Raw genomic sequence first — 26,913 nt, forward strand, 5'->3', positions numbered from 1 at the left:
TGGGAATACCAGGTGCTTTAAGCTTTAGGGTTTTCTTTCCTACTTATATTAGATTGGCTGATCTTTAAATAGCTCTCTCTTTGCAGCAGTCTTCGCTTATGGCCATACCACCCTGTCTATGCCAGATCATGTCTGAGCTCGGAAGCTAAGCAGGTTTTGGCCTGGTTAGTAATTGGATGGGAGACCCCCTGGTAATACCAGTTGCTTTAAGATTTTTGTAAATTTTTCACAAATTATATAATAATCTTGAAAAAAAAAAGAGTCAATGCCCATTCTTTGAATCTTAGCAGTCATGGACCTGTTTAGTGTCTGGATGGGAGACCGCCTCGGAATACCAGGTGCTCTAATATTATTGGAAATTTATTACTAATTATATAATAATCTTAAAAAAAAAAAAAAAAAAAAAAGAGTCAATGCCCGATCTCTTAATCTTAGCAGGTATTGGCCTGGTTAGTGCTTGGATGGGAGACCGCCTGGGAATACCAGGTGCTTTAAGCTTTAGGGTTTTCTTTCCTACTTATATAATGTACCGGCGATTAGATTGACTGATCTTTAAATAGCTCTCTCTTTGCAGCAGTCTTCGCTTATGGCCATACCACCCTGGCTATGCCAGATCATGTCTGAGCTCGGAAGCTAAGCAGGTTTGGGCCTGGTTAGTAATTGGATGGGAGACCCCCTGGTAATACCAGTTGCTTTAAGATTTTTGTAAATTTTTCACAAATTATATAATAATCTTGAAAAAAAAAAGAGTGAATGCCCATTCTTTGAATCTTAGCAGTCATTGACCTGTGTAGTGTTTGGATGGGAGACCCCCTGGTAATACCAGGTGCTCTAATATTATTGGAAATTTATTACTAATTATATAATAATCTTAAAAAAAAAGAGCCAATGCCCGATCTCTTAATCTTAGCAGGTATTGGCCTGGTTAGTGCTTGGATGGGAGACCGCCTCGGAATACCAGGTGCTGTAAGCTTTTGGATTTTCATTCCTACTTATATAATGTATGGGCGATTTGATTGGCTGATCTTTAAATAGTCTTCTCTTTGCAGTATCCTTCGCTTGCGACCGTAACAACCTGGCTATGCCTGATCTCGTCTGCTCTCGGAAGCTAAGCAGGTTTGGTCCTGTATAATGTACCGGCGATTAGATTGGCTGATCTTTAAATAGCTCTCTCTTTGCAGCAGTCTTCGCTTATGGCCATTCCACCCTGGCTATGCCAGATCATGTCTGAGCTCGGAAACTAAGCAGGTTTCGGCCTGGTTAGTAATTGGATGGCAGACCCCCTGGTAATACCAGTTGCTTTAAGATTTTTGGAAATTTTTCACAAATTATATAATAATCTTGCAAGAAAAAAAGAAAGGAGTCAATGCCCCATATCTGAATCTTAGCAGGTATGGGCCTGGTTAGTAATTGGATGGGAGACACCCTGGTAATACCAGTTGCTTTAAGATTTTTGGAAATTTTTCACAAATTATATAATAATCTTGAAAAAAAAAAAAAAGTCAATGCCCGATCTCTGAATAATAGCAGGTTTTGCCTGGTTAGTACTTGGATGGAAGACGGCCGGGAAATACCAGTTGCTGTAATATTTTTGGCAATTTTTACTAATTACATAATAATCTTGCAACAAAAAAAAAAAAAGAGTAAATGCCCAATCTTTGAATCTTAGGAGGTATGGACCTGTTTAGTGCTTGGATGGGAGACCGCCTCGGAATACCAGTTGCTGTAATATTTTTGGAAATTTGTACTAATTATATAATTATCTTGAAACAAAAAGAGTCAATGCCCAATCTTTGAATCTTAGCAGCTATGGACCTGTTTAGTGTTTGGATGGGAGACCGCCTCGGAAAACCAGGTGCTCTAATATTATTGGAAATTCATTACTAATTATATAATAATCTTTAAAAAAAAAAGAGTCAATGCCCGATCTCTTAATCTTAGCAGGTATTGGCCTGGTTAGTGCTTGGATGGGAGACCGCCTGGGAATACCAGGTGCTTTAAGCTTTAGGGTTTTCTTTCCTACTTATATAATGTACCGGCGATTAGATTGACTGATCTTTAAATAGCTCTCTCTTTGCAGCAGTCTTCGCTTATGGCCATACCACCCTGGCTATGCCAGATCATGTCTGAGCTCGGAAGCTAAGCACGTTTGGGCCTGGTTAGTAATTGGATGGGAGACCCCCTGGTAATACCAGTTGATTTAAGATTTTTGTAATTTTTTCACAAATTATATAATAATCTTGAAAAAAAAAAGAGTGAATGCCCATTCTTTGAATCTTAGCAGTCATTGACCTGTGTAGTGTTTGGATGGGAGACCCCCTGGTAATACCAGGTGCTCTAATATTATTGGAAATTTATTACTAATTATATAATAATCTTAAAAAAAAAAGAGCCAATGCCCGATCTCTTAATCTTAGCAGGTATTGGCCTGGTTAGTGCTTGGATGGGAGACCGCCTCGGAATACCAGGTGCTGTAAGCTTTTGGATTTTCATTCCTACTTATATAATGTATGGGCGATTTGATTGGCTGATCTTTAAATAGCTCTCTCTTTGCAGCAGTCTTCGCTTATGGCCATTCCACCCTGGCTATGCCAGATCATGTCTGAGCTCGGAAACTAAGCAGGTTTCGGCCTGGTTAGTAATTGGATGGCAGACCCCCTGGTAATACCAGTTGCTTTAAGATTTTTGGAAATTTTTCACAAATTATATAATAATCTTGCAAGAAAAAAAGAAAGGAGTCAATGCCCCATATCTGAATCTTAGCAGGTATGGGCCTGGTTAGTAATTGGATGGGAGACACCCTGGTAATACCAGTTGCTTTAAGATTTTTGGAAATTTTTCACAAATTATATAATAATCTTAAAAAAAAAAAAAAAAGTCAATGCCCGATCTCTGAATAATAGCAGGTTTTGCCTGGTTAGTACTTGGATGGAAGACGGCCGGGAAATACCAGTTGCTGTAATATTTTTGGCAATTTTTACTAATTACATAATAATCTTGCAACAAAAAAAAAAAAAAGAGTAAATGCCCAATCTTTGAATCTTAGGAGGTATGGACCTGTTTAGTGCTTGGATGGGAGACCGCCTCGGAATACCAGTTGCTGTAATATTTTTGGAAATTTGTACTAATTATATAATTATCTTGAAACAAAAAGAGTCAATGCCCAATCTTTGAATCTTAGCAGCTATGGACCTGTTTAGTGTTTGGATGGGAGTGCTCTAATATTATTGGAAATTCATTACTAATTATATAATAATCTTTAAAAAAAAAAAAAAAAAAAAAAAAAAAGAGTCAATGCCCGATCTCTTAATCTTAGCAGGTATTGGCCTGGTTAGTGCTTGGATGGGAGACCGCCTGGGAATACCAGGTGCTTTAAGCTTTAGGGTTTTCTTTCCTACTTATATAATGTACCGGCGATTAGATTGGCTGATCTTTAAATAGCTCTCTCTTTGCAGCAGTCTTCGCTTATGGCCATACCACCCTGGCTATGCCAGATCATGTCTGAGCTCGGAAGCTAAGCAGGTTTGGGCCTGGTTAGTAATTGGATGGGAGACCCCCTGGTAATACCAGTTGCTCTAAGATTTTTGTAAATTTTTCACAAATTATATAATAATCTTGAAAAAAAAAAGAGTCAATGCCCATTCTTTGAATCTTAGCAGTCATGGACCTGTTTAGTGTCTGGATGGGAGACCGCCTCGGAATACCAGGTGCTCTAATATTATTGGAAATTTATTACTAATTATATAATAATCTTAAAAAAAAAGAGCCAATGCCCGATCTCTTAATCTTAGCAGGTATTGGCCTGGTTAGTGCTTGAATGGGAGACCGCCTCGGAATACCAGGTGCTGTAAGCTTTTGGATTTTCATTCCTACTTATATAATGTATGGGCGATTTGATTGGCTGATCTTTAAATAGTCTTCTCTTTGCAGTATCCTTCGCTTGCGACCGTAACAACCTGGCTATGCCTGATCTCGTCTGCTCTCGGAAGCTAAGCAGGTTTGGTCCTGTATAATGTACCGGCGATTAGATTGGCTGATCTTTAAATAGCTCTCTCTTTGCAGCAGTCTTCGCTTATGGCCATTCCACCCTGGCTATGCCAGATCATGTCTGAGCTCGGAAACTAAGCAGGTTTCGGCCTGGTTAGTAATTGGATGGCAGACCCCCTGGTAATACCAGTTGCTTTAAGATTTTTGGAAATTTTTCACAAATTATATAATAATCTTGCAAGAAAAAAAGAAAGGAGTCAATGCCCCATATCTGAATCTTAGCAGGTATGGGCCTGGTTAGTAATTGGATGGGAGACACCCTGGTAATACCAGTTGCTTTAAGATTTTTGGAAATTTTTCACAAATTATATAATAATCTTGAAAAAAAAAAAAAAGTCAATGCCCGATCTCTGAATAATAGCAGGTTTTGCCTGGTTAGTACTTGGATGGAAGACGGCCGGGAAATACCAGTTGCTGTAATATTTTTGGCAATTTTTACTAATTACATAATAATCTTGCAACAAAAAAAAAAAAAAAGAGTAAATGCCCAATCTTTGAATCTTAGGAGGTATGGACCTGTTTAGTGCTTGGATGGGAGACCGCCTCGGAATACCAGTTGCTGTAATATTTTTGGAAATTTGTACTAATTATATAATTATCTTGAAACAAAAAGAGTCAATGCCCAATCTTTGAATCTTAGCAGCTATGGACCTGTTTAGTGTTTGGATGGGAGTGCTCTAATATTATTGGAAATTCATTACTAATTATATAATAATCTTTAAAAAAAAAAAAAAAAAAAAAAAAAAGAGTCAATGCCCGATCTCTTAATCTTAGCAGGTATTGGCCTGGTTAGTGCTTGGATGGGAGACCGCCTGGGAATACCAGGTGCTTTAAGCTTTAGGGTTTTCTTTCCTACTTATATAATGTACCGGCGATTAGATTGGCTGATCTTTAAATAGCTCTCTCTTTGCAGCAGTCTTTGCTTATGGCCATACCACCCTGGCTATGCCAGATCATGTCTGAGCTCGGAAGCTAAGCAGGTTTGGGCCTGGTTAGTAATTGGATGGGAGACCCCCTGGTAATACCAGTTGCTCTAAGATTTTTGTAAATTTTTCACAAATTATATAATAATCTTGAAAAAAAAAAGAGTCAATGCCCATTCTTTGAATCTTAGCAGTCATGGACCTGTTTAGTGTCTGGATGGGAGACCGCTTCGGAATACCAGGTGCTCTAATATTATTGGAAATTTATTACTAATTATATAATAATCTTAAAAAAAAAGAGCCAATGCCCGATCTCTTAATCTTAGCAGGTATTGGCCTGGTTAGTGCTTGGATGGGAGACCGCCTCGGAATACCAGGTGCTGTAAGCTTTTGGATTTTCATTCCTACTTATATAATGTATGGGCGATTTGATTGGCTGATCTTTAAATAGTCTTCTCTTTGCAGTATCCTTCGCTTGCGACCGTAACAACCTGGCTATGCCTGATCTCGTCTGCTCTCGGAAGCTAAGCAGGTTTGGTCCTGTATAATGTACCGGCGATTAGATTAGCTGATCTTTAAATAGCTCTCTCTTTGCAGCAGTCTTCGCTTATGGCCATTCCACCCTGGCTATGCCAGATCATGTCTGAGCTCGGAAACTAAGCAGGTTTCGGCCTGGTTAGTAATTGGATGGCAGACCCCCTGGTAATACCAGTTGCTTTAAGATTTTTGGAAATTTTTCACAAATTATATAATAATCTTGCAAGAAAAAAAGAAAGGAGTCAATGCCCCATATCTGAATCTTAGCAGGTATGGGCCTGGTTAGTAATTGGATGGGAGACACCCTGGTAATACCAGTTGCTTTAAGATTTTTGGAAATTTTTCACAAATTATATAATAATCTTGAAAAAAAAAAAAAAGTCAATGCCCGATCTCTGAATAATAGCAGGTTTTGCCTGGTTAGTACTTGGATGGAAGACGGCCGGGAAATACCAGTTGCTGTAATATTTTTGGCAATTTTTACTAATTACATAATAATCTTGCAACAAAAAAAAAAAAAAGAGTAAATGCCCAATCTTTGAATCTTAGGAGGTATGGACCTGTTTAGTGCTTGGATGGGAGACCGCCTCGGAATACCAGTTGCTGTAATATTTTTGGAAATTTGTACTAATTATATAATTATCTTGAAACAAAAAGAGTCAATGCCCAATCTTTGAATCTTAGCAGCTATGGACCTGTTTAGTGTTTGGATGGGAGACCGCCTCGGAAAACCAGGTGCTCTAATATTATTGGAAATTCATTACTAATTATATAATAATCTTAAAAAAAAAAAGAGTCAATGCCCGATCTCTTAATCTTAGCAGGTATTGGCCTGGTTAGTGCTTGGATGGGAGACCGCCTGGGAATACCAGGTGCTTTAAGCTTTAGGGTTTTCTTTCCTACTTATATAATGTACCGGCGATTAGATTGACTGATCTTTAAATAGCTCTCTCTTTGCAGCAGTCTTCGCTTATGGCCATACCACCCTGGCTATGCCAGATCATGTCTGAGCTCGGAAGCTAAGCACGTTTGGGCCTGGTTAGTAATTGGATGGGAGACCCCCTGGTAATACCAGTTGATTTAAGATTTTTGTAAATTTTTCACAAATTATATAATAATCTTGAAAAAAAAAAGAGTGAATGCCCATTCTTTGAATCTTAGCAGTCATTGACCTGTGTAGTGTTTGGATGGGAGACCCCCTGGTAATACCAGGTGCTCTAATATTATTGGAAATTTATTACTAATTATATAATAATCTTAAAAAAAAAGAGCCAATGCCCGATCTCTTAATCTTAGCAGGTATTGGCCTGGTTAGTGCTTGGATGGGAGACCGCCTCGGAATACCAGGTGCTGTAAGCTTTTGGATTTTCATTCCTACTTATATAATGTATGGGCGATTTGATTGGCTAATCTTTAAATAGCTCTCTCTTTGCAGCAGTCTTCGCTTATGGCCATTCCACCCTGGCTATGCCAGATCATGTCTGAGCTCGGAAACTAAGCAGGTTTCGGCCTGGTTAGTAATTGGATGGCAGACCCCCTGGTAATACCAGTTGCTTTAAGATTTTTGGAAATTTTTCACAAATTATATAATAATCTTGCAAGAAAAAAAGAAAGGAGTCAATGACCCATATCTGAATCTTAGCAGGTATGGGCCTTGTTAGTAATTGGATGGGAGACACCCTGGTAATACCAGTTGCTTTAAGATTTTTGGAAATTTTTCACAAATTATATAATAATCTTGAAAAAAAAAAAAAAAGTCAATGCCCGATCTCTGAATAATAGCAGGTTTTGCCTGGTTAGTACTTGGATGGAAGACGGCCGGGAAATACCAGTTGCTGTAATATTTTTGGCAATTTTTACTAATTACATAATAATCTTGCAACAAAAAAAAAAAAAAGAGTAAATGCCCAATCTTTGAATCTTAGGAGGTATGGACCTGTTTAGTGCTTGGATGGGAGACCGCCTCGGAATACCAGTTGCTGTAATATTTTTGGAAATTTGTACTAATTATATAATTATCTTGAAACAAAAAGAGTCAATGCCCAATCTTTGAATCTTAGCAGCTATGGACCTGTTTAGTGTTTGGATGGGAGTGCTCTAATATTATTGGAAATTCATTACTAATTATATAATAATCTTTAAAAAAAAAAAAAAAAAAAAAAAAAAGAGTCAATGCCCGATCTCTTAATCTTAGCAGGTATTGGCCTGGTTAGTGCTTGGATGGGAGACCGCCTGGGAATACCAGGTGCTTTAAGCTTTAGGGTTTTCTTTCCTACTTATATAATGTACCGGCGATTAGATTGGCTGATCTTTAAATAGCTCTCTCTTTGCAGCAGTCTTTGCTTATGGCCATACCACCCTGGCTATGCCAGATCATGTCTGAGCTCGGAAGCTAAGCAGGTTTGGGCCTGGTTAGTAATTGGATGGGAGACCCCCTGGTAATACCAGTTGCTCTAAGATTTTTGTAAATTTTTCACAAATTATATAATAATCTTGAAAAAAAAAAGAGTCAATGCCCATTCTTTGAATCTTAGCAGTCATGGACCTGTTTAGTGTCTGGATGGGAGACCGCCTCGGAATACCAGGTGCTCTAATATTATTGGAAATTTATTACTAATTATATAATAATCTTAAAAAAAAAAAAAAAAAAAAAAAAAAGAGTCAATGCCCGATCTCTTAATCTTAGCAGGTATTGGCCTGGTTAGTGCTTGGATGGGAGACCGCCTGGGAATACCAGGTGCTTTAAGCTTTAGGGTTTTCTTTCCTACTTATATAATGTACCGGCGATTAGATTGACTGATCTTTAAATAGCTCTCTCTTTGCAGCAGTCTTCGCTTATGGCCATACCACCCTGGCTATGCCAGATCATGTCTGAGCTCGGAAGCTAAGCACGTTTGGGCCTGGTTAGTAATTGGATGGGAGACCCCCTGGTAATACCAGTTGCTTTAAGATTTTTGTAAATTTTTCACAAATTATATAATAATCTTGAAAAAAAAAAGAGTGAATGCCCATTCTTTGAATCTTAGCAGTCATTGACCTGTGTAGTGTTTGGATGGGAGACCCCCTGGTAATACCAGGTGCTCTAATATTATTGGAAATTTATTACTAATTATATAATAATCTTAAAAAAAAGAGCCAATGCCCGATCTCTTAATCTTAGCAGGTATTGGCCTGGTTAGTGCTTGGATGGGAGACCGCCTCGGAATACCAGGTGCTGTAAGCTTTTGGATTTTCATTCCTACTTATATAATGTATGGGCGATTTGATTGGCTGATCTTTAAATAGTCTTCTCTTTGCAGTATCCTTCGCTTGCGACCGTAACAACCTGGCTATGCCTGATCTCGTCTGCTCTCGGAAGCTAAGCAGGTTTGGTCCTGTATAATGTACCGGCGATTAGATTGGCTGATCTTTAAATAGCTCTCTCTTTGCAGCAGTCTTCGCTTATGGCCATTCCACCCTGGCTATGCCAGATCATGTCTGAGCTCGGAAACTAAGCAGGTTTCGGCCTGGTTAGTAATTGGATGGCAGACCCCCTGGTAATACCAGTTGCTTTAAGATTTTTGGAAATTTTTCACAAATTATATAATAATCTTGCAAGAAAAAAAGAAAGGAGTCAATGCCCCATATCTGAATAATAGCAGGTTTTGCCTGGTTAGTACTTGGATGGAAGACAGCCGGGAAATACCAGTTGCTGTAATATTTTTGGCAATTTTTACTAATTACATAATAATCTTGAAAAAAAAAAAAAAAAAAGAGTAAATGCCCAATCTTTGAATCTTAGGAGGTATGGACCTGTTTAGTGCTTGGATGGGAGACCGCCTCGGAATACCAGTTGCTGTAATATTTTTGGAAATTTGTACTAATTATATAATTATCTTGAAACAAAAAGAGTCAATGCCCAATCTTTGAATCTTAGCAGCTATCGACCTGTTTAGTGTTTGGATGGGAGACCGCCTCGGAAAACCAGGTGCTCTAATATTATTGGAAATTTATTATTAATTATATAATAATCTTTAAAAAAAAAAAAAAAAAAAAAAGAGTCAATGCCCGATCTCTTAATCTTAGCAGGTATTGGCCTGGTTAGTGCTTGGATGGGAGACCGCCTGGGAATACCAGGTGCTTTAAGCTTTAGGGTTTTCTTTCCTACTTATATAATGTACCGGCGATTAGATTGGCTGATCTTTAAATAGCTCTCTCTTTGCAGCAGTCTTCGCTTATGGCCATACCACCCTGGCTATGCCAGATCATGTCTGAGCTCGGAAGCTAAGCAGGTTTGGGCCTGGTTAGTAATTGGATGGGAGACCCCCTGGTAATACCAGTTGCTTTAAGATTTTTGTAAATTTTTCACAAATTATATAATAATCTTGAAAAAAAAAAGAGTGAATGCCCATTCTTTGAATCTTAGCAGTCATTGACCTGTGTAGTGTTTGGATGGGAGACCCCCTGGTAATACCAGGTACTCTAATATTATTGGAAATTTATTACTAATTATATAATAATCTTAAAAAAAAAGAGCCAATGCCCGATCTCTTAATCTTAGCAGGTAATGGCCTGGTTAGTGCTTGGATGGGAGACCGCCTCGGAATACCAGGTGCTGTAAGCTTTTGGATTTTCATTCCTACTTATATAATGTATGGGCGATTTGATTGGCTGATCTTTAAATAGTCTTCTCTTTGCAGTATCCTTCGCTTGCGACCGTAACAACCTGGCTATGCCTGATCTCGTCTGCTCTCGGAAGCTAAGCAGGTTTGGTCCTGTATAATGTACCGGCGATTAGATTGGCTGATCTTTAAATAGCTCTCTCTTTGCAGCAGTCTTCGCTTATGGCCATTCCACCCTGGCTATGCCAGATCATGTCTGAGCTCGGAAACTAAGCAGGTTTCGGCCTGGTTAGTAATTGGATGGCAGACCCCCTGGTAATACCAGTTGCTTTAAGATTTTTGGAAATTTTTCACAAATTATATAATAATCTTGCAAGAAAAAAAGAAAGGAGTCAATGCCCCATATCTGAATCTTAGCAGGTATGGGCCTGGTTAGTAATTGGATGGGAGACACCCTGGTAATACCAGTTGCTTTAAGATTTTTGGAAATTTTTCACAAATTATATAATAATCTTGAAAAAAAAAAAAAAGTCAATGCCCGATCTCTGAATAATAGCAGGTTTTGCCTGGTTAGTACTTGGATGGAAGACGGCCGGGAAATACCAGTTGCTGTAATATTTTTGGAAATTTGTACTAATTATATAATTATCTTGAAACAAAAAGAGTCAATGCCCAATCTTTGAATCTTAGCAGCTATGGACCTGTTTAGTGTTTGGATGGGAGTGCTCTAATATTATTGGAAATTCATTACTAATTATATAATAATCTTTAAAAAAAAAGAGTCAATGCCCGATCTCTTAATCTTAGCAGTTATTGGCCTGGTTAGTGCTTGGATGGGAGACCGCCTGGGAATACAAGGTGCTTTAAGCTTTAGGGTTTTCTTTCCTACTTATATAATGTACCGGCGATTAGATTGGCTGATCTTTAAATAGCTCTCTCTTTGCAGCAGTCTTTGCTTATGGCCATACCACCCTGGCTATGCCAGATCATGTCTGAGCTCGGAAGCTAAGCAGGTTTGGGCCTGGTTAGTAATTGGATGGGAGACCCCCTGGTAATACCAGTTGCTCTAAGATTTTTGTAAATTTTTCACAAATTATATAATAATCTTGAAAAAAAAAGAGTCAATGCCCATTCTTTGAATCTTAGCAGTCATGGACCTGTTTAGTGTCTGGATGGGAGACCGCCTCGGAATACCAGGTGCTCTAATATTATTGGAAATTTATTACTAATTATATAATAATCTTAAAAAAAAAAAAAAAAAAAAAGAGTCAATGCCCGATCTCTTAATCTTAGCAGGTATTGGCCTGGTTAGTGCTTGGATGGGAGACCGCCTGGGAATACCAGGTGCTTTAAGCTTTAGGGTTTTCTTTCCTACTTATATTAGATTGGCTGATCTTTAAATAGCTCTCTCTTTGCAGCAGTCTTCGCTTATGGCCATACCACCCTGTCTATGCCAGATCATGTCTGAGCTCGGAAGCTAAGCAGGTTTTGGCCTGGTTAGTAATTGGATGGGAGACCCCCTGGTAATACCAGTTGCTTTAAGATTTTTGTAAATTTTTCACAAATTATATAATAATCTTGAAAAAAAAAAGAGTCAATGCCCATTCTTTGAATCTTAGCAGTCATGGACCTGTTTAGTGTCTGGATGGGAGACCGCCTCGGAATACCAGGTGCTCTAATATTATTGGAAATTTATTACTAATTATATAATAATCTTAAAAAAAAAAAAAAAAAAAAAAGAGTCAATGCCCGATCTCTTAATCTTAGCAGGTATTGGCCTGGTTAGTGCTTGGATGGGAGACCGCCTGGGAATACCAGGTGCTTTAAGCTTTAGGGTTTTCTTTCCTACTTATATAATGTACCGGCGATTAGATTGACTGATCTTTAAATAGCTCTCTCTTTGCAGCAGTCTTCGCTTATGGCCATACCACCCTGGCTATGCCAGATCATGTCTGAGCTCGGAAGCTAAGCAGGTTTGGGCCTGGTTAGTAATTGGATGGGAGACCCCCTGGTAATACCAGTTGCTTTAAGATTTTTGTAAATTTTTCACAAATTATATAATAATCTTGAAAAAAAAAAGAGTGAATGCCCATTCTTTGAATCTTAGCAGTCATTGACCTGTGTAGTGTTTGGATGGGAGACCCCCTGGTAATACCAGGTGCTCTAATATTATTGGAAATTTATTACTAATTATATAATAATCTTAAAAAAAAAGAGCCAATGCCCGATCTCTTAATCTTAGCAGGTATTGGCCTGGTTAGTGCTTGGATGGGAGACCGCCTCGGAATACCAGGTGCTGTAAGCTTTTGGATTTTCATTCCTACTTATATAATGTATGGGCGATTTGATTGGCTGATCTTTAAATAGTCTTCTCTTTGCAGTATCCTTCGCTTGCGACCGTAACAACCTGGCTATGCCTGATCTCGTCTGCTCTCGGAAGCTAAGCAGGTTTGGTCCTGTATAATGTACCGGCGATTAGATTGGCTGATCTTTAAATAGCTCTCTCTTTGCAGCAGTCTTCGCTTATGGCCATTCCACCCTGGCTATGCCAGATCATGTCTGAGCTCGGAAACTAAGCAGGTTTCGGCCTGGTTAGTAATTGGATGGCAGACCCCCTGGTAATACCAGTTGCTTTAAGATTTTTGGAAATTTTTCACAAATTATATAATAATCTTGCAAGAAAAAAAGAAAGGAGTCAATGCCCCATATCTGAATCTTAGCAGGTATGGGCCTGGTTAGTAATTGGATGGGAGACACCCTGGTAATACCAGTTGCTTTAAGATTTTTGGAAATTTTTCACAAATTATATAATAATCTTGAAAAAAAAAAAAAAGTCAATGCCCGATCTCTGAATAATAGCAGGTTTTGCCTGGTTAGTACTTGGATGGAAGACGGCCGGGAAATACCAGTTGCTGTAATATTTTTGGCAATTTTTACTAATTACATAATAATCTTGCAACAAAAAAAAAAAAGAGTAAATGCCCAATCTTTGAATCTTAGGAGGTATGGACCTGTTTAGTGCTTGGATGGGAGACCGCCTCGGAATACCAGTTGCTGTAATATTTTTGGAAATTTGTACTAATTATATAATTATCTTGAAACAAAAAGAGTCAATGCCCAATCTTTGAATCTTAGCAGCTATGGACCTGTTTAGTGTTTGGATGGGAGACCGCCTGGTAATACCAGGTGCTCTAATATTATTGGAAATTTATTACTAATTATATAATAATCTTAAAAAAAAAAGAGCCAATGCCCGATCTCTTAATCTTAGCAGGTATTGGCCTGGTTAGTGCTTGGATGGGAGACCGCCTCGGAATACCAGGTGCTGTAAGCTTTTGGATTTTCATTCCTACTTATATAATGTATGGGCGATTTGATTGGCTGATCTTTAAATAGCTCTCTCTTTGCAGCAGTCTTCGCTTATGGCCATTCCACCCTGGCTATGCCAGATCATGTCTGAGCTCGGAAACTAAGCAGGTTTCGGCCTGGTTAGTAATTGGATGGCAGACCCCCTGGTAATACCAGTTGCTTTAAGATTTTTGGAAATTTTTCACAAATTATATAATAATCTTGCAAGAAAAAAAGAAAGGAGTCAATGCCCCATATCTGAATCTTAGCAGGTATGGGCCTGGTTAGTAATTGGATGGGAGACACCCTGGTAATACCAGTTGCTTTAAGATTTTTGGAAATTTTTCACAAATTATATAATAATCTTGAAAAAAAAAAAAAAAGTCAATGCCCGATCTCTGAATAATAGCAGGTTTTGCCTGGTTAGTACTTGGATGGAAGACGGCCGGGAAATACCAGTTGCTGTAATATTTTTGGCAATTTTTACTAATTACATAATAATCTTGCAACAAAAAAAAAAAAAAGAGTAAATGCCCAATCTTTGAATCTTAGGAGGTATGGACCTGTTTAGTGCTTGGATGGGAGACCGCCTCGGAATACCAGTTGCTGTAATATTTTTGGAAATTTGTACTAATTATATAATTATCTTGAAACAAAAAGAGTCAATGCCCAATCTTTGAATCTTAGCAGCTATGGACCTGTTTAGTGTTTGGATGGGAGTGCTCTAATATTATTGGAAATTCATTACTAATTATATAATAATCTTTAAAAAAAAAAAAAAAAAAAAAAAAAAGAGTCAATGCCCGATCTCTTAATCTTAGCAGGTATTGGCCTGGTTAGTGCTTGGATGGGAGACCGCCTGGGAATACCAGGTGCTTTAAGCTTTAGGGTTTTCTTTCCTACTTATATAATGTACCGGCGATTAGATTGGCTGATCTTTAAATAGCTCTCTCTTTGCAGCAGTCTTTGCTTATGGCCATACCACCCTGGCTATGCCAGATCATGTCTGAGCTCGGAAGCTAAGCAGGTTTGGGCCTGGTTAGTAATTGGATGGGAGACCCCCTGGTAATACCAGTTGCTCTAAGATTTTTGTAAATTTTTCACAAATTATATAATAATCTTGAAAAAAAAAAGAGTCAATGGCCATTCTTTGAATCTTAGCAGTCATGGACCTGTTTAGTGTCTGGATGGGAGACCGCCTCGGAATACCAGGTGCTCTAATATTATTGGAAATTTATTACTAATTATATAATAATCTTAAAAAAAAAAAAAAAAAAAAAAAGAGTCAATGCCCGATCTCTTAATCTTAGCAGGTATTGGCCTGGTTAGTGCTTGGATGGGAGACCGCCTGGGAATACCAGGTGCTTTAAGCTTTAGGGTTTTCTTTCCTACTTATATAATGTACCGGCGATTAGATTGACTGATCTTTAAATAGCTCTCTCTTTGCAGCAGTCTTCGCTTATGGCCATACCACCCTGGCTATGCCAGATCATGTCTGAGCTTGGAAGCTAAGCACGTTTGGGCCTGGTTAGTAATTGGATGGGAGACCCCCTGGTAATACCAGTTGCTTTAAGATTTTTGTAAATTTTTCACAAATTATATAATAATCTTGAAAAAAAAAAGAGTGAATGCCCATTCTTTGAATCTTAGCAGTCATTGACCTGTGTAGTGTTTGGATGGGAGACCCCCTGGTAATACCAGGTGCTCTAATATTATTGGAAATTTATTACTAATTATATAATAATCTTAAAAAAAAGAGCCAATGCCCGATCTCTTAATCTTAGCAGGTATTGGCCTGGTTAGTGCTTGGATGGGAGACCGCCTCGGAATACCAGGTGCTGTAAGCTTTTGGATTTTCATTCCTACTTATATAATGTATGGGCGATTTGATTGGCTGATCTTTAAATAGTCTTCTCTTTGCAGTATCCTTCGCTTGCGACCGTAACAACCTGGCTATGCCTGATCTCGTCTGCTCTCGGAAGCTAAGCAGGTTTGGTCCTGTATAATGTACCGGCGATTAGATTGGCTGATCTGTAAATAGCTCTCTCTTTGCAGCAGTCTTCGCTTATGGCCATTCCACCCTGGCTATGCCAGATCATGTCTGAGCTCGGAAACTAAGCAGGTTTCGGCCTGGTTAGTAATTGGATGGCAGACCCCCTGGTAATACCAGTTGCTTTAAGATTTTTGGAAATTTTTCACAAATTATATAATAATCTTGCAAGAAAAAAAGAAAGGAGTCAATGCCCCATATCTGAATCTTAGCAGGTATGGGCCTGGTTAGTAATTGGATGGGAGACACCCTGGTAATACCAGTTGCTTTAAGATTTTTGGAAATTTTTCACAAATTATATAATAATCTTGCAAAAAAAAAAAAAAAAAGAGTAAATGCCCAATCTTTGAATCTTAGAAGGTATGGACCTGTTTAGTGCTTGGATGGGAGACCGCCTCGGAATACCAGTTGCTGTAATATTTTTGGAAATTTGTACTAATTATATAATTATCTTGAAACAAAAAGAGTCAATGCCCAATCTTTGAATCTTAGCAGCTATGGACCTGTTTAGTGTTTGGATGGGAGACCGCCTCGGAAAACCAGGTGCTCTAATATTATTGGAAATTCATTACTAATTATATAATAATCTTTAAAAAAAAAAAAAAAAAAAAAAAAAAGAGTCAATGCCCGATCTCTTAATCTTAGCAGGTATTGGCCTGGTTAGTGCTTGGATGGGAGACCGCCTGGGAATACCAGGTGCTTTAAGCTTTAGGGTTTTCTTTCCTACTTATATAATGTACCGGCGATTAGATTGGCTGATCTTTAAATAGCTCTCTCTTTGCAGCAGTCTTTGCTTATGGCCATACCACCCTGGCTATGCCAGATCATGTCTGAGCTCGGAAGCTAAGCAGGTTTGGGCCTGGTTAGTAATTGGATGGGAGACCCCCTGGTAATACCAGTTGCTCTAAGATTTTTGTAAATTTTTCACAAATTATATAATAATCTTGAAAAAAAAAAGTCAATGCCCGATCTCTTAATCTTAGCAGGTATTGGCCTGGTTAGTGCTTGGATGGGAGACCGCCTGGGAATAACAGGTGCTTTAAGCTTTAGGGTTTTCTTTCCTACTTATATAATGTACCGGCGATTAGATTGACTGATCTTTAAATAGCTCTCTCTTTGCAGCAGTCTTCGCTTATGGCCATACCACCCTGGCTATGCCAGATCATGTCTGAGCTCGGAAGCTAAGCAGGTTTGGGCCTGGTTAGTAATTGGATGGGAGACCCCCTGGTAATACCAGTTGCTTTAAGATTTTTGTAAATTTTTCACAAATTATATAATAATCTTGAAAAAAAAAAGAGTGAATGCCCATTCTTTGAATCTTAGCAGTCATTGACCTGTGTAGTGTTTGGATGGGAGACCCCCTGGTAATACCAGGTGCTCTAATATTATTGGAAATTTATTACTAATTATATAATAATCTTAAAAAAAAAGAGCCAATGCCCGATCTCTTAATCTTAGCAGGTATTGGCCTGGTTAGTGCTTGGATGGGAGACCGCCTCGGAATACCAGGTGCTGTAAGCTTTTGGATTTTCATTCCTACTTATATAATGTATGGGCGATTTGATTGGCTGATCTTTAAATAGTCTTCTCTTTGCAGTATCCTTCGCTTGCGACCGTAACAACCTGGCTATGCCTGATCTCGTCTGCTCTCGGAAGCTAAGCAGGTTTGGTCCTGTATAATGTACCGGCGATTAGATTGGCTGATCTTTAAATAGCTCTCTCTTTGCAGCAGTCTTCGCTTATGGCCATTCCACCCTGGCTATGCCAGATCATGTCTGAGCTCGGAAACTAAGCAGGTTTCGGCCTGGTTAGTAATTGGATGGCAGACCCCCTGGTAATACCAGTTGCTTTAAGATTTTTGGAAATTTTTCACAAATTATATAATAATCTTGCAAGAAAAAAAGAAAGGAGTCAATGCCCCATATCTGAATCTTAGCAGGTATGGGCCTGGTTAGTAATTGGATGGGAGACACCCTGGTAATACCAGTTGCTTTAAGATTTTTGGAAATTTTTCACAAATTATATAATAATCTTGAAAAAAAAAAAAAAGTCAATGCCCGATCTCTGAATAATAGCAGGTTTTGCCTGGTTAGTACTTGGATGGAAGACGGCCGGGAAATACCAGTTGCTGTAATATTTTTGGCAATTTTTACTAATTACATAATAATCTTGCAACAAAAAAAAAAAAGAGTAAATGCCCAATCTTTGAATCTTAGGAGGTATGGACCTGTTTAGTGCTTGGATGGGAGACCGCCTCGGAATACCAGTTGCTGTAATATTTTTGGAAATTTGTACTAATTATATAATTATCTTGAAACAAAAAGAGTCAATGCCCAATCTTTGAATCTTAGCAGCTATGGACCTGTTTAGTGTTTGGATGGGAGACCGCCTGGTAATACCAGGTGCTCTAATATTATTGGAAATTTATTACTAATTATATAATAATCTTAAAAAAAAAAGAGCCAATGCCCGATCTCTTAATCTTAGCAGGTATTGGCCTGGTTAGTGCTTGGATGGGAGACCGCCTCGGAATACCAGGTGCTGTAAGCTTTTGGATTTTCATTCCTACTTATATAATGTATGGGCGATTTGATTGGCTGATCTTTAAATAGCTCTCTCTTTGCAGCAGTCTTCGCTTATGGCCATTCCACCCTGGCTATGCCAGATCATGTCTGAGCTCGGAAACTAAGCAGGTTTCGGCCTGGTTAGTAATTGGATGGCAGACCCCCTGGTAATACCAGTTGCTTTAAGATTTTTGGAAATTTTTCACAAATTATATAATAATCTTGCAAGAAAAAAAGAAAGGAGTCAATGCCCCATATCTGAATCTTAGCAGGTATGGGCCTGGTTAGTAATTGGATGGGAGACACCCTGGTAATACCAGTTGCTTTAAGATTTTTGGAAATTTTTCACAAATTATATAATAATCTTGAAAAAAAAAAAAAAAGTCAATGCCCGATCTCTGAATAATAGCAGGTTTTGCCTGGTTAGTACTTGGATGGAAGACGGCCGGGAAATACCAGTTGCTGTAATATTTTTGGCAATTTTTACTAATTACATAATAATCTTGCAACAAAAAAAAAAAAAAGAGTAAATGCCCAATCTTTGAATCTTAGGAGGTATGGACCTGTTTAGTGCTTGGATGGGAGACCGCCTCGGAATACCAGTTGCTGTAATATTTTTGGAAATTTGTACTAATTATATAATTATCTTGAAACAAAAAGAGTCAATGCCCAATCTTTGAATCTTAGCAGCTATGGACCTGTTTAGTGTTTGGATGGGAGTGCTCTAATATTATTGGAAATTCATTACTAATTATATAATAATCTTTAAAAAAAAAAAAAAAAAAAAAAAAAAGAGTCAATGCCCGATCTCTTAATCTTAGCAGGTATTGGCCTGGTTAGTGCTTGGATGGGAGACCGCCTGGGAATACCAGGTGCTTTAAGCTTTAGGGTTTTCTTTCCTACTTATATAATGTACCGGCGATTAGATTGGCTGATCTTTAAATAGCTCTCTCTTTGCAGCAGTCTTTGCTTATGGCCATACCACCCTGGCTATGCCAGATCATGTCTGAGCTCGGAAGCTAAGCAGGTTTGGGCCTGGTTAGTAATTGGATGGGAGACCCCCTGGTAATACCAGTTGCTCTAAGATTTTTGTAAATTTTTCACAAATTATATAATAATCTTGAAAAAAAAAAGAGTCAATGGCCATTCTTTGAATCTTAGCAGTCATGGACCTGTTTAGTGTCTGGATGGGAGACCGCCTCGGAATACCAGGTGCTCTAATATTATTGGAAATTTATTACTAATTATATAATAATCTTAAAAAAAAAAAAAAAAAAAAAAAGAGTCAATGCCCGATCTCTTAATCTTAGCAGGTATTGGCCTGGTTAGTGCTTGGATGGGAGACCGCCTGGGAATACCAGGTGCTTTAAGCTTTAGGGTTTTCTTTCCTACTTATATAATGTACCGGCGATTAGATTGACTGATCTTTAAATAGCTCTCTCTTTGCAGCAGTCTTCGCTTATGGCCATACCACCCTGGCTATGCCAGATCATGTCTGAGCTTGGAAGCTAAGCACGTTTGGGCCTGGTTAGTAATTGGATGGGAGACCCCCTGGTAATACCAGTTGCTTTAAGATTTTTGTAAATTTTTCACAAATTATATAATAATCTTGAAAAAAAAAAGAGTGAATGCCCATTCTTTGAATCTTAGCAGTCATTGACCTGTGTAGTGTTTGGATGGGAGACCCCCTGGTAATACCAGGTGCTCTAATATTATTGGAAATTTATTACTAATTATATAATAATCTTAAAAAAAAGAGCCAATGCCCGATCTCTTAATCTTAGCAGGTATTGGCCTGGTTAGTGCTTGGATGGGAGACCGCCTCGGAATACCAGGTGCTGTAAGCTTTTGGATTTTCATTCCTACTTATATAATGTATGGGCGATTTGATTGGCTGATCTTTAAATAGTCTTCTCTTTGCAGTATCCTTCGCTTGCGACCGTAACAACCTGGCTATGCCTGATCTCGTCTGCTCTCGGAAGCTAAGCAGGTTTGGTCCTGTATAATGTACCGGCGATTAGATTGGCTGATCTGTAAATAGCTCTCTCTTTGCAGCAGTCTTCGCTTATGGCCATTCCACCCTGGCTATGCCAGATCATGTCTGAGCTCGGAAACTAAGCAGGTTTCGGCCTGGTTAGTAATTGGATGGCAGACCCCCTGGTAATACCAGTTGCTTTAAGATTTTTGGAAATTTTTCACAAATTATATAATAATCTTGCAAGAAAAAAAGAAAGGAGTCAATGCCCCATATCTGAATCTTAGCAGGTATGGGCCTGGTTAGTAATTGGATGGGAGACACCCTGGTAATACCAGTTGCTTTAAGATTTTTGGAAATTTTTCACAAATTATATAATAATCTTGCAAAAAAAAAAAAAAAAAGAGTAAATGCCCAATCTTTGAATCTTAGAAGGTATGGACCTGTTTAGTGCTTGGATGGGAGACCGCCTCGGAATACCAGTTGCTGTAATATTTTTGGAAATTTGTACTAATTATATAATTATCTTGAAACAAAAAGAGTCAATGCCCAATCTTTGAATCTTAGCAGCTATGGACCTGTTTAGTGTTTGGATGGGAGACCGCCTCGGAAAACCAGGTGCTCTAATATTATTGGAAATTCATTACTAATTATATAATAATCTTTAAAAAAAAAAAAAAAAAAAAAAAAAAGAGTCAATGCCCGATCTCTTAATCTTAGCAGGTATTGGCCTGGTTAGTGCTTGGATGGGAGACCGCCTGGGAATACCAGGTGCTTTAAGCTTTAGGGTTTTCTTTCCTACTTATATAATGTACCGGCGATTAGATTGGCTGATCTTTAAATAGCTCTCTCTTTGCAGCAGTCTTTGCTTATGGCCATACCACCCTGGCTATGCCAGATCATGTCTGAGCTCGGAAGCTAAGCAGGTTTGGGCCTGGTTAGTAATTGGATGGGAGACCCCCTGGTAATACCAGTTGCTCTAAGATTTTTGTAAATTTTTCACAAATTATATAATAATCTTGAAAAAAAAAAGTCAATGCCCGATCTCTTAATCTTAGCAGGTATTGGCCTGGTTAGTGCTTGGATGGGAGACCGCCTGGGAATAACAGGTGCTTTAAGCTTTAGGGTTTTCTTTCCTACTTATATAATGTACCGGCGATTAGATTGACTGATCTTTAAATAGCTCTCTCTTTGCAGCAGTCTTCGCTTATGGCCATACCACCCTGGCTATGCCAGATCATGTCTGAGCTCGGAAGCTAAGCAGGTTTGGGCCTGGTTAGTAATTGGATGGGAGACCCCCTGGTAATACCAGTTGCTTTAAGATTTTTGTAAATTTTTCACAAATTATATAATAATCTTGAAAAAAAAAAGAGTGAATGCCCATTCTTTGAATCTTAGCAGTCATTGACCTGTGTAGTGTTTGGATGGGAGACCCCCTGGTAATACCAGGTGCTCTAATATTATTGGAAATTTATTACTAATTATATAATAATCTTAAAAAAAAAGAGCCAATGCCCGATCTCTTAATCTTAGCAGGTATTGGCCTGGTTAGTGCTTGGATGGGAGACCGCCTCGGAATACCAGGTGCTGTAAGCTTTTGGATTTTCATTCCTACTTATATAATGTATGGGCGATTTGATTGGCTGATCTTTAAATAGTCTTCTCTTTGCAGTATCCTTCGCTTGCGACCGTAACAACCTGGCTATGCCTGATCTCGTCTGCTCTCGGAAGCTAAGCAGGTTTGGTCCTGTATAATGTACCGGCGATTAGATTGGCTGATCTTTAAATAGCTCTCTCTTTGCAGCAGTCTTCGCTTATGGCCATTCCACCCTGGCTATGCCAGATCATGTCTGAGCTCGGAAACTAAGCAGGTTTCGGCCTGGTTAGTAATTGGATGGCAGACCCCCTGGTAATACCAGTTGCTTTAAGATTTTTGGAAATTTTTCACAAATTATATAATAATCTTGCAAGAAAAAAAGAAAGGAGTCAATGCCCCATATCTGAATCTTAGCAGGTATGGGCCTGGTTAGTAATTGGATGGGAGACACCCTGGTAATACCAGTTGCTTTAAGATTTTTGGAAATTTTTCACAAATTATATAATAATCTTGAAAAAAAAAAAAAAGTCAATGCCCGATCTCTGAATAATAGCAGGTTTTGCCTGGTTAGTACTTGGATGGAAGACGGCCGGGAAATACCAGTTGCTGTAATATTTTTGGCAATTTTTACTAATTACATAATAATCTTGCAACAAAAAAAAAAAAAGAGTAAATGCCCAATCTTTGAATCTTAGGAGGTATGGACCTGTTTAGTGCTTGGATGGGAGACCGCCTCGGAATACCAGTTGCTGTAATATTTTTGGAAATTTGTACTAATTATATAATTATCTTGAAACAAAAAGAGTCAATGCCCAATCTTTGAATCTTAGCAGCTATGGACCTGTTTAGTGTTTGGATGGGAGACCGCCTGGTAATACCAGGTGCTCTAATATTATTGGAAATTTATTACTAATTATATAATAATCTTAAAAAAAAAGAGCCAATGCCCGATCTCTTAATCTTAGCAGGTATTGGCCTGGTTAGTGCTTGGATGGGAGACCGCCTCGGAATACCAGGTGCTGTAAGCTTTTGGATTTTCATTCCTACTTATATAATGTATGGGCGATTTGATTGGCTGATCTTTAAATAGCTCTCTCTTTGCAGCAGTCTTCGCTTATGGCCATTCCACCCTGGCTATGCCAGATCATGTCTGAGCTCGGAAACTAAGCAGGTTTCGGCCTGGTTAGTAATTGGATGGCAGACCCCCTGGTAATACCAGTTGCTTTAAGATTTTTGGAAATTTTTCACAAATTATATAATAATCTTGCAAGAAAAAAAGAAAGGAGTCAATGCCCCATATCTGAATCTTAGCAGGTATGGGCCTGGTTAGTAATTGGATGGGAGACACCCTGGTAATACCAGTTGCTTTAAGATTTTTGGAAATTTTTCACAAATTATATAATAATCTTGAAAAAAAAAAAAAAAGTCAATGCCCGATCTCTGAATAATAGCAGGTTTTGCCTGGTTAGTACTTGGATGGAAGACGGCCGGGAAATACCAGTTGCTGTAATATTTTTGGCAATTTTTACTAATTACATAATAATCTTGCAACAAAAAAATAAAAAAGAGTAAATGCCCAATCTTTGAATCTTAGGAGGTATGGACCTGTTTAGTGCTTGGATGGGAGACCGCCTCGGAATACCAGTTGCTGTAATATTTTTGGAAATTTGTACTAATTATATAATTATCTTGAAACAAAAAGAGTCAATGCCCAATCTTTGAATCTTAGCAGCTATGGACCTGTTTAGTGTTTGGATGGGAGTGCTCTAATACTATTGGAAATTCATTACTAATTATATAATAATCTTTAAAAAAAAAAAAAAAAAAAAAAAGAGTCAATGCCCGATCTCTTAATCTTAGCAGGTATTGGCCTGGTTAGTGCTTGGATGGGAGACCGCCTGGGAATACCAGGTGCTTTAAGCTTTAGGGTTTTCTTTCCTACTTATATAATGTACCGGCGATTAGATTGGCTGATCTTTAAATAGCTCTCTCTTTGCAGCAGTCTTTGCTTATGGCCATACCACCCTGGCTATGCCAGATCATGTCTGAGCTCGGAAGCTAAGCAGGTTTGGGCCTGGTTAGTAATTGGATGGGAGACCCCCTGGTAATACCAGTTGCTCTAAGATTTTTGTAAATTTTTCACAAATTATATAATAATCTTGAAAAAAAAAAGAGTCAATGGCCATTCTTTGAATCTTAGCAGTCATGGACCTGTTTAGTGTCTGGATGGGAGACCGCCTCGGAATACCAGGTGCTCTAATATTATTGGAAATTTATTACTAATTATATAATAATCTTAAAAAAAAAAAAAAAAAAAAAAAAGAGTCAATGCCCGATCTCTTAATCTTAGCAGGTATTGGCCTGGTTAGTGCTTGGATGGGAGACCGCCTGGGAATACCAGGTGCTTTAAGCTTTAGGGTTTTCTTTCCTACTTATATAATGTACCGGCGATTAGATTGACTGATCTTTAAATAGCTCTCTCTTTGCAGCAGTCTTCGCTTATGGCCATACCACCCTGGCTATGCCAGATCATGTCTGAGCTTGGAAGCTAAGCACGTTTGGGCCTGGTTAGTAATTGGATGGGAGACCCCCTGGTAATACCAGTTGCTTTAAGATTTTTGTAAATTTTTCACAAATTATATAATAATCTTGAAAAAAAAAAAGAGTGAATGCCCATTCTTTGAATCTTAGCAGTCATTGACCTGTGTAGTGTTTGGATGGGAGACCCCCTGGTAATACCAGGTGCTCTAATATTATTGGAAATTTATTACTAATTATATAATAATCTTAAAAAAAAGAGCCAATGCCCGATCTCTTAATCTTAGCAGGTATTGGCCTGGTTAGTGCTTGGATGGGAGACCGCCTCGGAATACCAGGTGCTGTAAGCTTTTGGATTTTCATTCCTACTTATATAATGTATGGGCGATTTGATTGGCTGATCTTTAAATAGTCTTCTCTTTGCAGTATCCTTCGCTTGCGACCGTAACAACCTGGCTATGCCTGATCTCGTCTGCTCTCGGAAGCTAAGCAGGTTTGGTCCTGTATAATGTACCGGCGATTAGATTGGCTGATCTTTAAATAGCTCTCTCTTTGCAGCAGTCTTCGCTTATGGCCATTCCACCCTGGCTATGCCAGATCATGTCTGAGCTCGGAAACTAAGCAGGTTTCGGCCTGGTTAGTAATTGGATGGCAGACCCCCTGGTAATACCAGTTGCTTTAAGATTTTTGGAAATTTTTCACAAATTATATAATAATCTTGCAAGAAAAAAAGAAAGGAGTCAATGCCCCATATCTGAATCTTAGCAGGTATGGGCCTGGTTAGTAATTGGATGGGAGACACCCTGGTAATACCAGTTGCTTTAAGATTTTTGGAAATTTTTCACAAATTATATAATAATCTTGCAAAAAAAAAAAAAAAAAGAGTAAATGCCCAATCTTTGAATCTTAGAAGGTATGGACCTGTTTAGTGCTTGGATGGGAGACCGCCTCGGAATACCAGTTGCTGTAATATTTTTGGAAATTTGTACTAATTATATAATTATCTTGAAACAAAAAGAGTCAATGCCCAATCTTTGAATCTTAGCAGCTATGGACCTGTTTAGTGTTTGGATGGGAGACCGCCTCGGAAAACCAGGTGCTCTAATATTATTGGAAATTCATTACTAATTATATAATAATCTTTAAAAAAAAAAAAAAAAAAAAAAAAAAAGAGTCAATGCCCGATCTCTTAATCTTAGCAGGTATTGGCCTGGTTAGTGCTTGGATGGGAGACCGCCTGGGAATACCAGGTGCTTTAAGCTTTAGGGTTTTCTTTCCTACTTATATAATGTACCGGCGATTAGATTGGCTGATCTTTAAATAGCTCTCTCTTTGCAGCAGTCTTTGCTTATGGCCATACCACCCTGGCTATGCCAGATCATGTCTGAGCTCGGAAGCTAAGCAGGTTTGGGCCTGGTTAGTAATTGGATGGGAGACCCCCTGGTAATACCAGTTGCTCTAAGATTTTTGTAAATTTTTCACAAATTATATAATAATCTTGAAAAAAAAAAGTCAATGCCCGATCTCTTAATCTTAGCAGGTATTGGCCTGGTTAGTGCTTGGATGGGAGACCGCCTGGGAATAACAGGTGCTTTAAGCTTTAGGGTTTTCTTTCCTACTTATATAATGTACCGGCGATTAGATTGACTGATCTTTAAATAGCTCTCTCTTTGCAGCAGTCTTCGCTTATGGCCATACCACCCTGGCTATGCCAGATCATGTCTGAGCTCGGAAGCTAAGCAGGTTTGGGCCTGGTTAGTAATTGGATGGGAGACCCCCTGGTAATACCAGTTGCTTTAAGATTTTTGTAAATTTTTCACAAATTATATAATAATCTTGAAAAAAAAAAGAGTGAATGCCCATTCTTTGAATCTTAGCAGTCATTGACCTGTGTAGTGTTTGGATGGGAGACCCCCTGGTAATACCAGGTGCTCTAATATTATTGGAAATGTATTACTTATTATATAATAATCTTAAAAAAAAAGAGCCAATGCCCGATCTCTTAATCTTAGCAGGTATTGGCCTGGTTAGTGCTTGGATGGGAGACCGCCTCGGAATACCAGGTGCTGTAAGCTTTTGGATTTTTATTCCTACTTATATAATGTATGGGCGATTTGATTGGCTGATCTTTAAATAGTCTTCTCTTTGCAGTATCCTTCGCTTGCGACCGTAACAACCTGGCTATGCCTGATCTCGTCTGCTCTCGGAAGCTAAGCAGGTTTGGTCCTGTATAATGTACCGGCGATTAGATTGGCTGATCTTTAAATAGCTCTCTCTTTGCAGCAGTCTTCGCTTATGGCCATTCCACCCTGGCTATGCCAGATCATGTCTGAGCTCGGAAACTAAGCAGGTTTCGGCCTGGTTAGTAATTGGATGGCAGACCCCCTGGTAATACCAGTTGCTTTAAGATTTTTGGAAATTTTTCACAAATTATATAATAATCTTGCAAGAAAAAAAGAAAGGAGTCAATGCCCCATATCTGAATCTTAGCAGGTATGGGCCTGGTTAGTAATTGGATGGGAGACACCCTGGTAATACCAGTTGCTTTAAGATTTTTGGAAATTTTTCACAAATTATATAATAATCTTGCAAGAAAAAAAGAAAGGAGTCAATGCCCCATATCTGAATCTTAGCAGGTATGGGCCTGGTTAGTAATTGGATGGGAGACACCCTGGTAATACCAGTTGCTTTAAGATTTTTGGAAATTTTTCACAAATTATATAATAATCTTGA

The 26,913-nt window shown here is 38.5% G+C and overlaps 22 pseudogenes; all 22 read left to right on the forward strand.

Annotated features, from left to right (window-relative positions):
* Positions 1-94: 94 nt before the first annotated feature.
* Positions 95-213, forward strand: LOC127964092 (uncharacterized; annotated as a pseudogene).
* A 369-nt stretch (positions 214-582) lies between these two features.
* LOC127957541 (uncharacterized) lies at positions 583-701 on the forward strand (annotated as a pseudogene).
* A 2,762-nt stretch (positions 702-3,463) lies between these two features.
* Positions 3,464-3,582, forward strand: LOC127959631 (uncharacterized; annotated as a pseudogene).
* A 1,386-nt stretch (positions 3,583-4,968) lies between these two features.
* LOC127959635 (uncharacterized) lies at positions 4,969-5,087 on the forward strand (annotated as a pseudogene).
* A 2,761-nt stretch (positions 5,088-7,848) lies between these two features.
* On the forward strand, positions 7,849-7,967 carry LOC127959642 (uncharacterized; annotated as a pseudogene).
* Positions 7,968-8,340: 373 nt separating this feature from the next.
* Positions 8,341-8,459, forward strand: LOC127962669 (uncharacterized; annotated as a pseudogene).
* Positions 8,460-9,719: 1,260 nt separating this feature from the next.
* Positions 9,720-9,838, forward strand: LOC127957545 (uncharacterized; annotated as a pseudogene).
* A 1,224-nt stretch (positions 9,839-11,062) lies between these two features.
* Positions 11,063-11,181, forward strand: LOC127959645 (uncharacterized; annotated as a pseudogene).
* A 353-nt stretch (positions 11,182-11,534) lies between these two features.
* LOC127964100 (uncharacterized) lies at positions 11,535-11,653 on the forward strand (annotated as a pseudogene).
* A 369-nt stretch (positions 11,654-12,022) lies between these two features.
* LOC127957550 (uncharacterized) lies at positions 12,023-12,141 on the forward strand (annotated as a pseudogene).
* A 2,283-nt stretch (positions 12,142-14,424) lies between these two features.
* Positions 14,425-14,543, forward strand: LOC127959655 (uncharacterized; annotated as a pseudogene).
* Positions 14,544-14,913: 370 nt separating this feature from the next.
* Positions 14,914-15,032, forward strand: LOC127964302 (uncharacterized; annotated as a pseudogene).
* A 1,266-nt stretch (positions 15,033-16,298) lies between these two features.
* Positions 16,299-16,417, forward strand: LOC127959659 (uncharacterized; annotated as a pseudogene).
* A 219-nt stretch (positions 16,418-16,636) lies between these two features.
* LOC127957555 (uncharacterized) lies at positions 16,637-16,755 on the forward strand (annotated as a pseudogene).
* A 2,283-nt stretch (positions 16,756-19,038) lies between these two features.
* Positions 19,039-19,157, forward strand: LOC127959665 (uncharacterized; annotated as a pseudogene).
* A 370-nt stretch (positions 19,158-19,527) lies between these two features.
* On the forward strand, positions 19,528-19,646 carry LOC127964307 (uncharacterized; annotated as a pseudogene).
* A 1,266-nt stretch (positions 19,647-20,912) lies between these two features.
* On the forward strand, positions 20,913-21,031 carry LOC127959673 (uncharacterized; annotated as a pseudogene).
* A 219-nt stretch (positions 21,032-21,250) lies between these two features.
* On the forward strand, positions 21,251-21,369 carry LOC127957561 (uncharacterized; annotated as a pseudogene).
* A 2,280-nt stretch (positions 21,370-23,649) lies between these two features.
* On the forward strand, positions 23,650-23,768 carry LOC127959679 (uncharacterized; annotated as a pseudogene).
* A 371-nt stretch (positions 23,769-24,139) lies between these two features.
* On the forward strand, positions 24,140-24,258 carry LOC127964318 (uncharacterized; annotated as a pseudogene).
* A 1,268-nt stretch (positions 24,259-25,526) lies between these two features.
* On the forward strand, positions 25,527-25,645 carry LOC127959682 (uncharacterized; annotated as a pseudogene).
* A 219-nt stretch (positions 25,646-25,864) lies between these two features.
* On the forward strand, positions 25,865-25,983 carry LOC127957566 (uncharacterized; annotated as a pseudogene).
* The last annotated feature ends 930 nt before the right edge of the window (positions 25,984-26,913 follow it).

Source organism: Carassius gibelio, chromosome A3 (genome assembly GCF_023724105.1).
Source record: "Carassius gibelio isolate Cgi1373 ecotype wild population from Czech Republic chromosome A3, carGib1.2-hapl.c, whole genome shotgun sequence".
NCBI lineage: Eukaryota > Metazoa > Chordata > Actinopteri > Cypriniformes > Cyprinidae > Carassius > Carassius gibelio.